This window comes from Muscardinus avellanarius (assembly GCF_963383645.1).
Source record: "Muscardinus avellanarius genome assembly, chromosome: X".
NCBI lineage: Eukaryota > Metazoa > Chordata > Mammalia > Rodentia > Gliridae > Muscardinus > Muscardinus avellanarius.
In genome coordinates, this window is record NC_137792.1 from 18,329,398 (window position 1) to 18,346,867 (window position 17,470).

The 17,470-nt window shown below is 40.3% G+C and overlaps 1 protein-coding gene across 1 annotated transcript in view; it reads left to right on the forward strand.

Moving 5' to 3' along the window:
- Positions 1–17,470, forward strand: part of PDK3 (pyruvate dehydrogenase kinase 3) — an 84,044-nt gene that overhangs the window by 775 nt on the left and 65,799 nt on the right. The window lies entirely within an intron of this gene.

Consider the following 17,470-nt stretch of genomic DNA (forward strand, 5'->3'; position numbering starts at 1 on the left):
AGGCAGGGTCGATAACAACTGCAGCTTTGTTGCTAGCACCTTTCCTTGCTCCTCTCTTTTGGGGTCCCATCCACTTTCCCCCCTGGGGTGGGCTAAAAGGCAGCTCAAACAGATTGAGGTGGGAGCGAAGAAAACCTGTGTCTCCAACCTGCCTTAGGCCTAGCCGAGCTGGACATAGATTGTACCACCTTCTGTTAACTGGATCATGTGTCCCCAGAGGATGCTGTTCCAACTGTGGCTGAATGCAGTTGTTAAACACCTGAAAGTCAAACAGAAAGCGGGCACCCAGGTATCAGAATGGAACTCCGCATTCCTGATGAAAAGTAAAACCGATCAGCAAAGATGTTCTAAGCTCCCAAGTAAAAATAATAGGGCGTTTGTTCGTTTAATGAATTTTAGGTAGATGTTGAGAGATGCTGTCAGTTGGGTCTAAAAACTCAATTACCCAGTCGGTAGAACATTCCAGTAAGACCTGATATGCAAAATGTGATGTTCATACTTGTGTGTGTGTGTGTGGTACTGGGGGGGGGTTGAACCCAGGGGCGATTCTACCTCCAAGCAATATCCCTAGCCCTATTTTTTATTCTTTATTTTGAAACAGTCTCATTAGGTTGAGAAGAGCCTCACTAAGTAGCTGAGGCTGGCTGGGAACCTGCGATCCTCCTGTCTCAACCTCCCAAGTACTGAGATTACAAGCGTGTATCACCACCTGTGGTTCATACCTTAAGTTGGCAAGGGCATGGAGGGACACACCTTTAATTCCAGTACATGGGAAGCGGAGACAGGAAGATCACAGGTTCGAGGCCAGCTTCAGCAACTTAGGCCCTGTTTCCAAATAAAAAATAAAATAGGGCTGGGGATGTAGCTCAGAGTTAGAATGTCCTGGGTTCCATCCCCAGTATCCCCTATCAAAGTTGGGATAGGAAAAGAGGAATCGGTAAAAGTTGAGACCAAATAAAGTTTTTATTGCCAGAGACTGATGATGAAAGTAAAAATTTGGTGAGGTGGTGATCTTTGAATCTTATATTTCACTCCCCAAAGCTAACCAATAGTTGGACTTTACCATCTCTGGCTACTTGTAAAATTTTAGAGGTTTGAGGCAGGCCCTGATTTCTAAGTTTAGAATAAAAATGTTGCTCTTGCTATAGCAGCATATTTTCTGTGTCTAATTTATGGTTTAGAGAAGATTATTCTGAAGGTATCAACCTTTTGTAAGGGTAAACTGGTACAGATTAATTCACATCAAAAGGAAGAAAAATCCAGAAACAAATCCCAATTCCTCCCACTCTTAAACTTTGTGATAGCTGTAATAGTACGGCTGAATTTTCAGTTAGTTTATTTCTATAACAGCTAGTGTCTACCCATGTTAATAGGTGTCTTGGCAAGGATGTTATTTAAGTAGGAAAACCACAGCAGGGGATAATGTTATAGTGGAAAATCTATGGGGCCAGTATCAGGAAACGAATGTTCTAATTCTTTCTGCCACTGGCTCAGAGTGTGGCCTTGGCTTAGTGACTGAACCTCACTGGGGCTCATTTTCTTCATTAATAAAGAGTATGGATTATATCCAATAATCCTAAAGCACAGCTCCAAAACCATATTATTGTAATTTCAAAGGGAAAGGGGTGAATTTTTAAAAAAATATTACTAGATCTTCTGATCGATGTTTCCTGTTTGGAAGGGGTAGAGGGATTCACTCATCTGTGATCATGAGAGAAGCATAATAATTAAAGTCTTTTCCTTATAAGGATGCACACAGAGGAACTGTATATGTAATTGTTGTTAAATTTGCTAGAAACTTATTTATAACAGCCAGAGAGAAATCGGGTGGCAATGTGCCTACCTGTAATGACGTGAGACTGAAGAGTTGACACAGGAAAGCCATCTCTACTTCTACTTTTCTCTTAGTTTTGTCTCTTGATAGAAGTTCTGTTTTAGCAGGTGATGTGGGCATAATTGTATAGGGCAGGAGAGAGAGGAGTAAAGAGACATTATATCCCTGTGTGACTGGAGGAAACTGCAGAGTGGGGGGCAGCTCAAATGCTTGGACCAGGTGGGGAGTGGCAGGTGAATGAATGGAAACAGCCAGATGGGGACTGTGGTAAAATCCTGGTACATGAATGGCTCCGGAAGGAGCAGCTGATTGGTACCAGTTCAGTATATATTTTAGACAACCTATGATATAAACCAATTAGTTGGATGGACTGCATTGGCTCACAGGCTCCATTTGTTAGTGAACTTTGTGCCATTCTCCTTGGGTACTTTACAAAAAAAATGTTATATATGCTTTAGCCAGAGAAAGGATGTACAAAGAATTATTTTGTACAGTATTTTTTATAATCGTGTCAACAAATAAACTGAATGTTCTGTGGCCAAAGTGCAAATTATAGTTTCTAGCTTTCTTATGCCAATATATCCCACATTAGTAAATAGTAAATTCCTATGTTTAAGAGTAAAGACTGAAACTGGCTGTTACTTCAGAAGCAATGATTTTACTCTTTGTATCACTAACAGAGTTTATTTTTTATGCTCCGAGCTTTTTAAGGCATAAACATAAGAAGTAAAGGTAAAGGCCCCTTTAAGTCATCACCCCTAATGCCAGTCTCCTGCTAGAGACACTATCAGTAATTTGATATGTAGCCTTCTAGTCCATTTGATTTTAATTTATTATTTTTTTTTGTGGTACTGGGGGTGGAACCCAGGGGCTTTTCTGCCTCCGGTCTGTACTCTTAGACCTGTTTTATACTTTATTTGGAAACAGGGTCTCACTAAGTTAATGAGAGCCTCACTCAGTAGCTGAGGCTGGCTTTGAACCTGTGCGATCCTCCTGTCTCAGCCTCCCAAGCACTTGAATTACAAGTGTGAGCCACCATGGCCGGCTGATTTTAAATACAATTATATGCAGATTTCAATGCCACTCATATAAGTTGGAATGATTTTATTTTAAAGCAGAGTTTGCCACCTCAGCTCCGTACATTCTAGGCCAGCTAGTTGCTGTAGGGGACTGTCCTGTTCATTGCGAGAGACTGACGCATTTCTCACCTCTACCCACTAGATGCCAGCAGCATATCCCACACCCCAAGTTCTGACAGCCACACATGTCTCCAGTCATTGTCAAATGTCCCCCGGGGGAGCAAGAGGTCATCTGGGTTCTCTTTTGAGATACATTATTTTAAAGCATTGAGATTTTCAGGCCAGGGCAGCATGCCCTGAATTTCTGATGTCAGTGGTCTGGGGGTGGGCTGTAGGGCATTGGTATTTTTAGAAGGTCAGCTGGACATTCTAAAGCATCATAAGGGTTAAATACCTCTGATTAGGTGCTCTTCTGTCTAATCTACAGTCCTCTTCCTTTCATCTATGTACAGTATTTCCCTAGGCCCTTTAAAATAATAAAAGTTTGGGAACCCAGCCTTTTCTGGAAATAAGGCCTGCCACCCAGAAAGTATAGCAGGAATAATAAGTGTTTTGAATGGGCCATTGGTTTATAAAGGCACTAATATAATACATTACACAGGGCAGGACTTTTTTTTTAAGTAAAAATTTTTTTTGGCCTGAGATTTCAGTCATATTGTTCCTAATTAAAAAGATGCCGAAGCATATAGGCAGAAAAGCCTACTTCTGTTCACTAACCTCCCTTTTTGCATAAATGGAAGCGTATATCTTTATCTCTACTTTGTTGTGTATGTGTATTATTAGGAATTGAACTGAGGGATGTCTTACCCTTAAAGGTAAACTACCTTCCCAGCCCTATTTTATTTTTTATTTTGAAACAGGATCTTGCTAAGTTTCTATAACTGACCTTGAACCTGCAGTCCTCCCTGCAGAGCCCAGCTTGTACTTTGTTTCTTAAACTTAATATACTAGAGAGCTTTCCATATATGTACCTACAAAACTTCCTTTATCTTTTTATGGCTTCTGAGAACTTGATTGCATGGGTATAGTATAATTAGCCACCCCCTATTGAAGGCTAGCAGGTTGTTTCCAGCCTTTGCTGTGACAACCAGTTTTTCCTGTGCATTGTAATTTCATGCATGTCTGAGTGTATATAGCACAAATTCCTAAACATGGGATTGTTACATCGACGGTGATGTGCATTTGTAATTTTGATGAACATTGCCTTCCATAGAGGTTGTCTGTTTACTCTCTCACTAGAAGTTTCTGAGAGTGCCTGTTTTCCTATCTTTTACCATAGTGTTGTCAAACTTTTGATAAGTGACAAATGGTATCTGGATAGAAATGTTTTCTCCCAGAGTAAACATTTCTTTATGTTTTGTGGTACTGGGGATTAAACACAAGGGAGGGGTTTCCTACCTCTAAGGCATACCCCCCATCTCTATTTTATTTTTCATTTAGAAATAGGGTTTCACTAAGTTGCTTAAGGGTCTTGCTAAGTTGCTGAGGCTGGCCTTGGACCTGAAATCCTCCTACTAAAGTACTGAGATTACAGTTGCAAGCCACGGCTAAACATTTCTTTATTTTTAGCTCTAATACGGGAAGTTTTAAACATACACAGAAGTAGAGAGAATAAGCCAGGCTCAGTGATGCATGCGTGAGATCCCAGGACTTGAGAGGGTGAGACAAGAGTATCATAGGTTTGAGGCCAGTGCTAGGTAACTCAGCAAGACCCTGTTTCAGAATAAAATAAAAACGTTTAAACCGGCCAGTGGTGGCGCTTGCCAGGAATCTTAGTACTGGGAGGCTGAGAGAGAGGATTGCAAGTTTAAGACAAGGCAGTTTAGGGAGACCCTGTTTGAAAATAAAAAGTGAAATTGGGTTGGGGGTTAGCTCAGAGATAGAATGCCTCTGCTTTTAATTCTTAGTACCAAAAGGAAACAAATAAAAATTTAAAACATAAGAAAGGGCTGAGGGTATATCTCAGAGGTAGAATGCCCTTGGGTTCAATCCTCAGAGTGTGTGTGTGTGTGTGTGTGTGTGTGTGTCTCTTTTTTCTCTCTCTCTCTCTCTCTCTCTCTCTCTCTCTCTCTCTCACACACACACACACACACACACACACACACACACACACATAGAGAAAGAGAAATAGAATATAGACTAGTTTAATGATTTCCTGGGTTTATTATATTGATATCCATGTGTTATTTGCCTGTGGATGTGCGTATGTATGTACAGGCTCTTAAGTTTTCTTAGCAAACTCATGCTTGTTTCAGAAAGATATTTTTTCCATTTTCTGTACTAACACCAATTTATTCTTTGAATTATATGTTCTTTAAAGATTTGGTACAGCCGGGCGTGGTGGCACACACTTGTAATCCCCGCGCTTGGGAGGTGGAGACAGGAGGATCACGCAGGTTCGGAGCCAGCCCCGCTGGCTTAAGAGACCCTGTTTCCAAATAAAAAATATATAAAAATAGGGCTGGGAGTGTAGCCCGGAGGTAAAAGGGCTTCCAGGAACCTCAGTACCACACACAGAAAAAGATTTGGTAGAATTCCATATGAAACTTTTTAAGCCTAATGTGTTTGGGGGAAATATTGCTCTTTGACAACTTTATTCTTTATTATTGATCTGTATAGGTTTTCTGTCTCTCTCAGAGTCTATTTTGAGATATTTTCAAGAAAATTATACTAGTTGTGGAGGTTTTAAGTCAATCTGGATAGCTGAGACAGCAGCCTCTTACGGTCTCAATTTCCCTGTGCTTCTTTTTCTTTTATTTCTTAATTTTGTGTTTGTTTTCCCTACACCGTTGTTGATTAGGTTAACTGATGATTTGTTTGGTTGAACTTTTTTAGTTTTATGGCTTTTCTTTTCTAGTTATTTTTTGAAACTTGGAATTGAACCCCAAGGGCATTTTACCTCTGAGCTACACTCCCAGCCCTATTTTACTTTTTATTTTGAAATAGTCTCACTAAGTGGCTGAGGGCCTCCATACGTTTCTGAGGCTGATATTGGACCTGTGATCCTCCTGTCTCAGCCTCCTCAAGTACTGGGATTACAGATGTGCATCACCATGCCTACCTCTGTTTTCTAATTTATTGATGTCTATGTTGCTGTTATTAATATTTCCTGATCTCCTCAGGCTTATTTTTAATCGTATAGTCCTTTTTCTGTTGTGTTGTTTATTTCAGTTCTTCTGATCACCACATTAGCAGTTGATGTGCACATCCGATGCTTCCCTCAGCCCTTCTGCATCTTCAACTTTTTATTTTTCTGTGGACTAAGGATTGTTTCAGAGTCTTAACATTTCCAGTCTATGTGTGCTGTGCATATTAAGTATGTCTAATTCTATTGCACTGTTATCAAAGAGTGATCTGTGGGTCATTCTCTAGTTTATTGATGTTTATTTTGTAGCCCAGTATATGCTCATTTCCTGTGAGTGCTCCTTGAGCAGCAAAAGGAAGGTTACACTGTCTTCTCAGGATGCAGAGTTTATTTTACCAAATTGGCCATAACTATGTTATTTAGGTTTTGTATACCTTTGTTCTGCTTTATTTTGTGGTACTAGGGGCTGAACTCAAGGGCATTCTACCTCTGAGCCACACCTTCAGCTCTATTTTATTTTTTACTTTGAAACAGAGTCTCTCTCCAAAAGTTGCCAAGGCTGGCCTTGAACCTGCAAATCTCCTGTCTCAGCCTCCAAAACACTGAGATTACAGGCTTGTACCACCATGCCTGCTATGTTTACTTCTTTTATTCATTTGATTTGTCATGGGTCAAACATGAGAGAAGTTCAAGTCTCCTAATAATATGATTCTACTTCATATAACTCTTACAGTTTTTGTTTTATTTTTTATTTTTGTGACACTAGGGATGGAAGCCAGGGGCTTTCTACCTCTGGGCTATGCCCTCAGACCTATTTTACTTTGAAAGAGGGTCTCACTAGGTTGATGAGAGTCTCACTACTTACTGAGGCTGTCCTCGGACCTGTAATCCTCCAGTATCAGCTTCCCAAGTACTGGGACTAAAGGTGTGGGCCACCACACCTGGCTCCAATTTTTGTTTTATGACCCTTTAAAATTATGTTTTATGCTTATTAACTGCAATGTCCTCCTTGGGAGATGTGTCCTTTAGCATTAGAGAGTTCCTCCCTTTTACTAGTTGAATGCTTTTGGCTAGGATTCAACCTTATTTGACACTGAGATCCAGTTTCCTATTTTCTTGTTTATATTTTCTAGTACAACATTGTTTGATTTGTGTGTGGTGTTGGGGATTGAACTCTGGAGCATCTGGCTTCTGAACTATACTCCCAGCCCTTATTTATTTATTTTTATCCGGAAACAGAGTCTTGCTGAATTGCTGAGAGCCTCATTAAGTTGCTGAGCCTGGCTTCAGACCTGTGATCCTTTCTCAGCCTCTGAAGTACTGGGATTACAGGTGTGTGCCACCATGCTCATCTCTGGTACAATACTGTATACTTTTATCTTCAGTGTTTCTGAATTACTTTGTTTTAAATATGACTCTGTATGTAGTGTGAAGTTGGGCTTTGCTCTGTGAATCAATCCTTTTGTGTGATAAATTTAGCCTTTGTAGATGGATTGATTTGACATATCTGTCATCTGTGATGCTAAGCATCTGGAATTTGCTTTTTGTGTGTGTGGTCCTGGGGATGGAACCCAAGGGCATTCTACCTCTGAGGTACACCCCAGCCCTATTTTATTCTTTTTATTTGGAAACAGGGTCTCACTAAATTTCGGAGGGCCTCACTAGGTTGCCAAGGTTGGTCTAAAACCTACCATCCTCCTATTAGCCTCCCAACTATTGGGTTTACAAGCATGCACCACCACACCTGGCATTGTTTTTTTTTTTTTTTGGTGGTGGTACTGGGGATGGAACCCAGGGGCCTTCTACCTCTAGGCTACACTTCCAGACCTATTTTATATTTTTTACTTGGAAACAAGGTCTCTTAAGCCAGCTGAGGCTGGCTCTGAACCTGCGTGGTCCTCCTGTCTCAGCTTCCCAAGCACGGGGATTACGAGCATGCGCCACCACACCTGGCTTTGGGTTTTGTTTTCTAATCCCTTATTTTTATTTCATATTATATATTTTTTGCTTTGCTTTGCCATATTTCTTTTAATAATTAGATTTTAATAGTGGCTAGCTTTACAATCATTGTTTCATTTCTTTAGAGCTTTGTACAGTATGGTGACCACATGAGTATGGCCAGCCACACGAGCCTCTGGAGGCAAGTGTAGGTGAGGAACTGGACTGACTGAATTTAAGTGTAAGATTGATATTTGGGCTGGGAATGTGGCTCAGTGGTCAAGCGCTTGCCCAGCATGGGAGAGGCCTTGGATTCCTTCCCCAGCACTACAATAAATAAATAAATAAATAATCAAATAAAATTGATAATTAAGTTAGCTTTCAAATGTGTTTAAAATAACTTTTAAGCTGGGTGTGGTAGTGCACACTTGCAATCCCAGTACTTGGGAGACTGAGACAGGAGAATGGCAGGTTCATGGCCAGCCTCAGCAACTTAGTGAGGCTCTCTGCAACTTAGTGAGACCCTGTTTCCAAATAAAAAGAATAAAATAGCTCTGGGGGTGTAGCTCAGAGTTATAATGCCCCTGGATTCCATCCCTAGTACCACACACAAACATGCAAAAAAAACCCCCACAACTTTTATATGTGAATGTAACTTATGAACTTTAAATTTTGTGAAATGTAATTGTAGGTCAGTTATTTCTGAGAGAAATTTAGCCTCTGAATTAAGATGTGTTATAAGTATAAAATACACACTGTATTTCAGGTAATAAATTTTAAAATGGTATATAAATACATTCTAGTTTATTTATTTATTTATTTATTTATTTATTTATTTGATACTGGGGTTTGAACCCCAGGGCATTACAGTTTTGAGCTACACCTCCAGCTATATTTTATTTTTCATTTTGAAACAGAGTCTCACTGAGTTGCTGAGGGCCTCTGCTAAATTGCCAAGGCTGACTTTGAACCTGTGATTGTCTTGTCTCAGCCTGCCAAGTACTGGGATTATAGGTGTGTGTCACCACGCGCAGCAACACATTTTATTTATTTTTTCTTTTTCTTTTTTATTTTGTGGTGCTAGGGATGGAACTCAGAGGCTTTCTACCTCCGAGCTACACTCCCAGACCTATTTGATATTTTATTTGGAAACAAGGTCTCTCTAAGTTGCTGAGAGCCTCACCAATTAGCTGAGGCTGGCTTCAAACCTGTGCGATCCACCTGTCTCAGCCTCCCAGGTACCGGGACCGCAAGCGTGTGCCACCACACCCGGCTGCAACACATTTTATATTGATTACAAGTTGAAATGATATGTTGGGTTAAATAATATATAAAATTTTTGTTTTTTTATGTTAATGTGGCTTACTAGGAAATTTAAAATTATATATGTAGCTCACATATTTTTATTGGCCAGTGTGGCTTCAGACAATGACAGACAATGGAAATATCAGAATAAACATTTATTTTATCCCTTAATATAACTTTTACATGTTTTGTTCCATTTTTTTTCTGTAAATCTCTGGCTTTTGGAGTAGTCCATTGTCTTTGTCAGTTATGTTATGGTGGCTCCTTGTATCTCTGCACAAATTTGAGTTCTGGCTTTCCCAGCACTTCAAAAAGAAGTACTCTTAGTGATATGAGAAAAGGAGAACTTGGGGTATTATGCCATAAATTATAGACATAAATTATAATAGAACCTTCTGAATATTGAATGAGTTGGTAGGAGATTATTCTCATTTTCATTTGGACTTTTCCTCTTCCAGCTTTATTATGTCCACATCTGGGTCTTTCATTAACCACTTTTATCCCCTCCCCGCAGACTTACTGTCCATTAGTTTTCTGTCGCAGTGACTTTTGCACAGCATCACGTATAGTCAAGTTATTGGCTCCTGTCTTTTGTTTCATCATAAATCATCTCTTGCCCAAAGGAGGGTGCTTATAACCTCGCTCAGCTTCTTCAAGGTTTGCTCTGCACAGACAGGGCGGGAACTCCATGAATGGCAGTTCCTCTATACAGGGGTCATTAAACATTATGTCATTTTAATTTGGTCCATTGTTATATAAGCTTAAACGTCTGTAATGTCCCCACATTTAAGTAGAGCATCCCCCAGATAAAACCACCAGAAACTAGGTTGTTTAACCACCCTCTGCATCTTGCCACAAAGCCTCATATTTTAATTTCTACCCTAATCATACTGGCTCTATGAACCTCAGAGCATTTAGCCAAATTCTTTTTTCCCTAAATATTGGGGAAATCCTTTTAAGGAACACCACAGTTTTAAGATAAAATGTCTAACTATAGCCTGGCCACTTATTATTATTATTATTATTATTATTATTATTATTATTATTATTATGGTACTAGGGCTGGAACCCAGGGGCCTTCTACTTCTGGGCTATACCCCCAGACCCGTTTTGTATTTTATTTTGAAACAGGGCCTCACTAAGTTGCTGAGAGCCTCACTAAGTAGCTGAGGCTGGCTTAGAAACTGTGCGATCCTCCTGTCTCAGCCTCTGAAGTGCTGGGATTACAAGCATGTGCCACCACGCCCGGCTATTTGTTTTTGTTGTTGTTTTTTTTACAATATTTTATTTTTAAGAGTCTTGTTAGGTTCAGAGCAAAATTGTGCAGAAAGTATAGAGAAGGCAGCAACCAATTCTCCTGTTCTTACTCTTGGGGTTTTAAGTTCTGAGTTGCCTTCTGTTTTTTTTTTTTTTTTTTTCACGAGTATTTTAAAATTCTGATACCCACTGAGAAGTTGACTTCCTTCCAAATGACCGGTCTTGCAAAGTCTCAGTTTTTAAAGACATTTTGCTCCTTGAAGCCTGATTACCACTGCGGTGAGCAGTGATTTTGTTCCTGAGGAAGATGAAAAACTTCTTGAAAGGACTGTGTAGGGAAAGGAAAAACAATCTGCTCTGCTTTTCAAGTGTTTATTTTGTACCTTTACAAATGAAGCCAACAGACCTGTAAGCAGTGAAGTTTTTCTGCTGTGAGGGGTTGCCAACAATTAGATCAACCTGTTCAGAGACAGAAGTCAACTCTTCAGAATTTAAAAAGAACAGTTTTGTTGAGGGTAAACGCAGCAAACTTGGCTAATTGTATCTTGGTCAGTATTTAGCTTTAAACAAAGAACTGGCCTTTTGGGCACTTATGATCTGAGAGGGCTGGGTTTCTAGTAATCTTGATTGATAAGAACATCTCTGAGCCATCTAAAGTTGTCACTGCGTGTTTGTTCCAAGGCTGGAGTATGCTTTGTGTGCTTTTGAAGAGGAGACTTAGCTACATTTGCTGACCTATTGATGTCTGCTTGGTTTCCTCCCATTAAGCTTTTGAGAAATTGATCAGACTATTGGCAGGATTTGGGAAACTAGAGTTTTGTTGCTGGTTGGAATCAGAAAACATTACTGCTCTTCTTTTTTAAAAAAAAAATACAAGAATTCAGTTGTTTTCTTTTAGTGATAATCTCACTCAGAGTTGGCCAAATTGGTTTTTTTTTTTCCTAAATACTGGGCAAATCCTTTTAAGGAATACCATGGTTTAGGATAGAATGTCTAATTATAACCTTGCCACTTATTCTGTTATTGTTTTTTAAACAATAGACTTTATTTTTTGCGGGTCTGGGGATGGAACCCAGGGGCATTTGACCTCCGAGCTACGGGGCTGCCCTATTTTTTCTTCTTTATTTTGAAACGGGGTCTTACTAAGTTGCAAAGGGCGTCACTAAGTAGCTGAGGCTGTCTGTGAACCGCAATCTTCCTGTCTCAGCCTCCTGAATGCTGGGATTACAAGCGTGCGCCACAACGCCCCAGCAACAATAGACTTTATTTATTTATTTTTGTGGTACTGGGGTTCCTGGAAACCCTTATACCTCCAGGCTACACTCCCAGACCTATTTATATATTTTTATTTGGAAACAGGGTCTCTTAAGCCAGCGAGGCTGGCTTCGAACCTGTGCGATCCTCCTGTCTCCACCTCCCAGGCGCGGGGATTACAAGTGTGCACCACCACACCTGGCTAGACTTTATTTTTAAGAATCTCTTTAAGTTAAGAGCAAGATTGTACAGAAAATATAGAGAGTTCCCACATACCCCTCACCCTAAAACACAGACAGCCTCCCAGCATTAACACCCTGGACCAGTGTGGGACACTGATAAATAGACAATGACCAGTGTTATAATTGATGGGCCAATATTGACTCATCATTATTACCTAAAGCTCATAGTTTCCATTAGGACTCATTATTTGTGTTGTTTACTCTGGGGATTTTGATAGCACCTGTTTTTGTAAATAAAATTTGCTTGGAACACAGACTTGTCTGTTGTTTATGTATTGTCCATGTCTTTGGTGCCACCACAACAGTAGAATTTTTTGCCAGAAAAGGTATGCCCCACAAAACTAAAAATATTTACTTTCTGGTCCTTCACAGAAAGTTTGCCAACTCCTAGTTTAAGAACTGAGAAATGATTGTTCTTAATTTGCATTTAAGTGGTACAGATGCTTCTTATGTATGGGACTAGCACTAAACCTTGCCTATCTGGAGTGTGACTTTTGGGGTAGCTAAGACTCTAACAGATAATCTGGTAGTTTACCTATAGGGTGTCTGTCTCTTAGAAGAATTACCATGTGAACAGCTTTGAGAGATTTTATAGCTTTAATTTACACAGCTGTTAGCAAAATGTAAATGTACCAGTTTTTCCATAGCATTGCTAACATAAGGTTTTATAATTTCTTTTTGACAGTACTGGGGATTGAACCCAGGGGCATTCTACTTCTGAGCTATACCCCCAGCCCTATTTTTTTTGAAACAGGGTCTCACTAAGTTGCTGAGGCTGGCCATGAACCTGTGATCTTCCTGTCTCAGCCCCCCAAGTACCTAGATTACAAGTGTGTGCCACCATGCCTGGCTAGGTTTTATGGGGTTTTTTTGTTTTTTGTTTTTTGTTTTTGCAGTGCTGGGGACGGACCCAGGGACATTTTACCTCTGAGCTACACCCCCAGCCCTATATTGTTTTATTATTTATTTTGAAACAGGGTCTCACTGAGTTACAAAGGACTTCACTAAGTAGTAGTTGAGGCTGTCTGTGAACCTGGATCCTCCTGTCTCAGACTCCCAAATCCTGGGATTACAAGTGTGCGCCGCCATGCCCAGCTAGGTTTTATGATTTGAATTGTATGATAGGTAATGTAGGAACTAGAGCTTTCCCCCCTGCTTAGGGTTATTCTCTGCATTTTTGTTGTGTGCAAAGTACCCTTGACTATTTATTGTGGTACTAGGGATTGAACCCAGGGTATTTCTACCTCTGAACTACACCCTCAGCCTTTTTTATTTTTATCTTTTTAATTTCGGAAGCAAGGTCTTGATAGGTTACTGAGAGTCTCGCTAATGCTGAGGCTGGTCTGAAACCTGTAATCTTGTCTCTGCCTCTCAAGTACTGGGATTACAGACACTTGACCATTTAGTAACTGGAATTTTGATTTTAACAATTTACCTGAATTTCTTGTGTTTATGGATAGTCAGTAAACACACTGACTAGTACGTTATAAAAAATGTGCTTAGGGATCTGGACATAGTGGCATATCCCAATCTTTGGGAGGCTGAAACAAGAGGATCACAAGTTCAGGTGATTTAGTGAGGCCCTCAGCAACTTAGCAAAGCCCTGTTTCAAAAAAAAAAAAAAAGTGCCAGGTGTGGTGGCGCACGCTTGTCATCCCCGTGCTTGGGAGGCGGAGACAGGAGGATCACACAGGTTCGAAGCCAGCCGCGCTTGCTTAAGAGACCATTTCCAAATAAAAAAGTATAAGAAAAATAGGTCTGGGAGTGTAGCCCAGAGGTAGAAGGGTTTCCAGGAACCCCAGTACCACAAAAAAAAAAAACAACAACCCAGTAAGATGAGGCTGGTGTAGCTCAGATGTAGAATGTCCCTGGGTTCAGTCTCTAGTACCCTGCCCCACAAAAAAAGGTGCTAGTGGGAATTGTGGACAGGCCACCTGGTATTCTTAGGCTTTCCTACTTTGTCATGTAAGCTGACATTAAAAGTAGTATTGAAGTATCTCCAGTTAGCCTGTTTTACTTTGATGGCAGGGAGGGCTAGTTTATCTCCATAGTTCTCTTCCTGGCAGAACTGGGTTTGATTATGACCGCTCGTAGATACCCTTCATATGTGTCCAAGAGAACTCCATTCCTGTTCATGGTCTCATCTTAACTCCGAGAGTAAACCTTCTGCTGTAACAAATGGTATAAAATTATAGTAAACAATTACATTTACACAGGCCTATATTTATATTCCCTCCAATAGAATACTTTGGGCTTAATGCAATGGCATAATATTTCCCTAAGGGTTATATCAGTAGTTGTGATTTTCTTTTTCTTTTTTTTGGTGGTACTGGGGCATTCTACCTCTTAGCTACACACTCAGCCCTATTTTTATTTTTATTTTGAAATAGGATCTCACTAGGTTGATCAGAGTCTTACTGTTTGCTGAGGCTGTCCTTAAACCTGTAGCAGCATCCCAAGCACTGGGAATATAAGCATGTGCCACCAGCCTGGCATTGTGATTTTTATTTTCATTTTTAGACTCACTTGATCTAGGATTCTGTTTGAACATATGAGTTGTAACAGTGTTGCTTTCTCTCTACTAGAGCATGGAGGTCAGTATATAATAGTCTCACTGTTGGGAATAAATGATCAACTCTCTAACATTTTCCCACATGATGAAGTTAAATATTTCCCTGTGATTTTAGCCAGAAAACAGGCCTTTTGAATTTTGCAACATACATATCTTTCTCCAACAACGTTGACGTTATCATAGACTAGAACATCCTTGGGCCTATATCTGAACCTTTCCTTGGATCTGTAGAGTAGAACTTTTCCTTCAACTTGGTAGCAGATTTTTCTTGATACATGGCTTTGGACTTTGTATAAATTAGGTTTATTTCTCCTTCTGATTCTGCAGTTAAATGGAAGGCAAAGCTGTTATTGCTGTGTTACTATTCCTATTCTTCTAATATAATGTGCTCAAGTGAGCATTTTATTTGTAATAAATCCTTCTGGGAGGAAGCTGCTTGCCTTTCAGAGAGTATCATTCTCTAGAGAGTTTCCTTTCTGGACGCAATAATGTTTCTTTAGTTAGTGTTCTTTACATATGGTAGATGTCAACCCTGACCATTGCTCTCAGCCATCCTATAGTTTTGACCCGAGCTTGGCTTCAGCAGAGCTGTTTGAGAACAAAATTAAAATGGACTCTAAGCCGGGCATGGTGGCGCACGCTTGTAATCCCAGCATTTGGGAGCCTGAGATAGGAGGATCATGGTTCGCGGACAGCCTCAGCTACTTAGTGAGGCCCCTTGCAACTCAGTGAGACCCGGTTTCAAATGAGGAATAAAAAGTAGGGCTGGGGCTCGAAGGTAGAATGCCCCTGGGTTCCATCTCCAGTACTGCAAAAAAAAAAAAAAAAAAAGGACTCTATATTGCATCTGGAAAAGATTTAAATAGAGTCAACTAGCATTTCCTGGATACTTAGCAACATTATATAGAATATGGTACTCTTATCTATGAAATAGAAATGACAGCATTGAATCAGAATTGTTCACTGATGAGATGGGGAACATGTAGCACAGTGTATGGCACATTGTAGATGCATAGTGGATATTGGTTATGAATTGTTAGCAGCACATTCCTGGATGAAATCAACTTACTGCTGAGAATAAAAGCTGGGTAGGGGGCTCTTAACTTTGAATGTTAATTTTCTTCAGGTTTTCCAGCTGAAGGTCTCAGCTATACAAAGTGATCATTTTTCAAGAACCATCACTTTCAGCTCATTTGTTCTATGAGCACAACTGGCTTTGGTCTCCCTTCATTCCCTTCGATGGTTCACTAAACATTTTGCCGCAATAAACCTCAAAGATGGGTACAGTGTGACCTTTACCTGACTATTCCTGCTTCCATGACAACGAGGCATCCTTTAACTCACCACTTTACTGGTAGGACTAAATCCTTAACTGCCTTCTGGAGTTAGGGTGATGTGAATGTGAATGAATGGCTTTGGCTATGTTGCACTTGCTGCTCACACGCTCTGGCTGGGAACAACTTTGTGTTATTAGTTCTATATATTTCTGTGTCTCTTTGTTCTGCTCTCTGGCCAGATACACCATGTTGACTGTTAGTGCCACTGCTTTGATCACCTTTTTACTTCCCTTTTTGTTTTTTACTCCCTAACTTTAAGGACTTCAATACCTTTAACCAAATATGTAGGATAAAATTTATCTATAAAAAGGATTTACCATCGCCAGCAAATGTTATCTTGAACCTGAGTTTTATTTGCTATAGTAAGGTTATACTTACAGTTAAGTGTTTCAATTTTTAGTTGCAGTCAGAAAATATTGAATACCTACAATGTCCTAGGTATTGTACTAACGGATTTTCAATTTTCTGAGGAATCCTGAGACCCACAGGATCTACAATGCAGTGATTTGGGCAATAGCAGAGAGATTGCCCAAAGCAGAGGGCACAAGTTCTGGGCCCACAATGAAATTCATTCACAAGTCGCTTTGGCTTTATCTAGTATTTAGAGAGACATGTTTTTAACTAATTTGCTTATGGACATATATGTTTCAAGAGAATAAACAAATAGGATTTCCAAAAAAAGAAGGACCCAATGGACAGTACTCAATGGACAGACATACTGGGTCCCTCAGAGAAGAAAATCCATAGCTCTTACTACTTTAATTAAGAACCCTATCCTGATCACCTTTTTCTTCCTTTTCCTCTCAGAAGAACAAAGATCACATGAAGGTACTCCTGGGTGTCAAACCTCATTAAGAGCTGGGTGTGGTGGTGCACGCTTGTAATCCCTATGCTTGGGAGGCGGAGACAGGAGGATGTGCAGGAGCCAGCCTTGCTGGCTTAAGAGACCCTGTTTCCAAATAAAAAACTATAAAAATAGGTCTGGGAGTGTAGCCCGGAGGTAGAAGGGTTTCCAGGAACCCCAGTACCACCAAAAAAAAAAAAAAAAAAAAAACCTCATTAAGAAGATCTGCATATGAGCCGGGGCGTGGTGGCGCAAGCTTGTAATCCCAGCATTCGGGAGGCTGAGACCTGGAGGATCGCGGTTCGCGGACAGCCTCAGCCACTTAGTGAGGCCCTCTGCAACTCAGTGAGACCCGGTTTCAAAATAAAGATTAAAAAATAGGGCAGGGGGTGTAGCTGGGAGGTCAAATGCCCCTGGGTTCCATCCCCAGACCCGAAAAAAAAAAAGATCTGCATATATTAGCATGTTTTATGTGAGATTTTTTTTTTTTTTGGTGGTACTGGGGTTCCTGGAAACCCTTCTACCTCCGGGTTACACTCCCAGACCTATTTTATATTTGTATTTGGAAACAGGGTCTCTTAAGCCAGTGAGGCTGGTTTTGAACCTGTGCGATCCTCCTGTCTCTGCCTCCCAAGCATGGGGATTACAAGCGTGTGCCACCACACCTGGCATATTTTTGCGTTTTTAAAAGAATAGGATAACCAGGTGTGGTGGGGTATACTT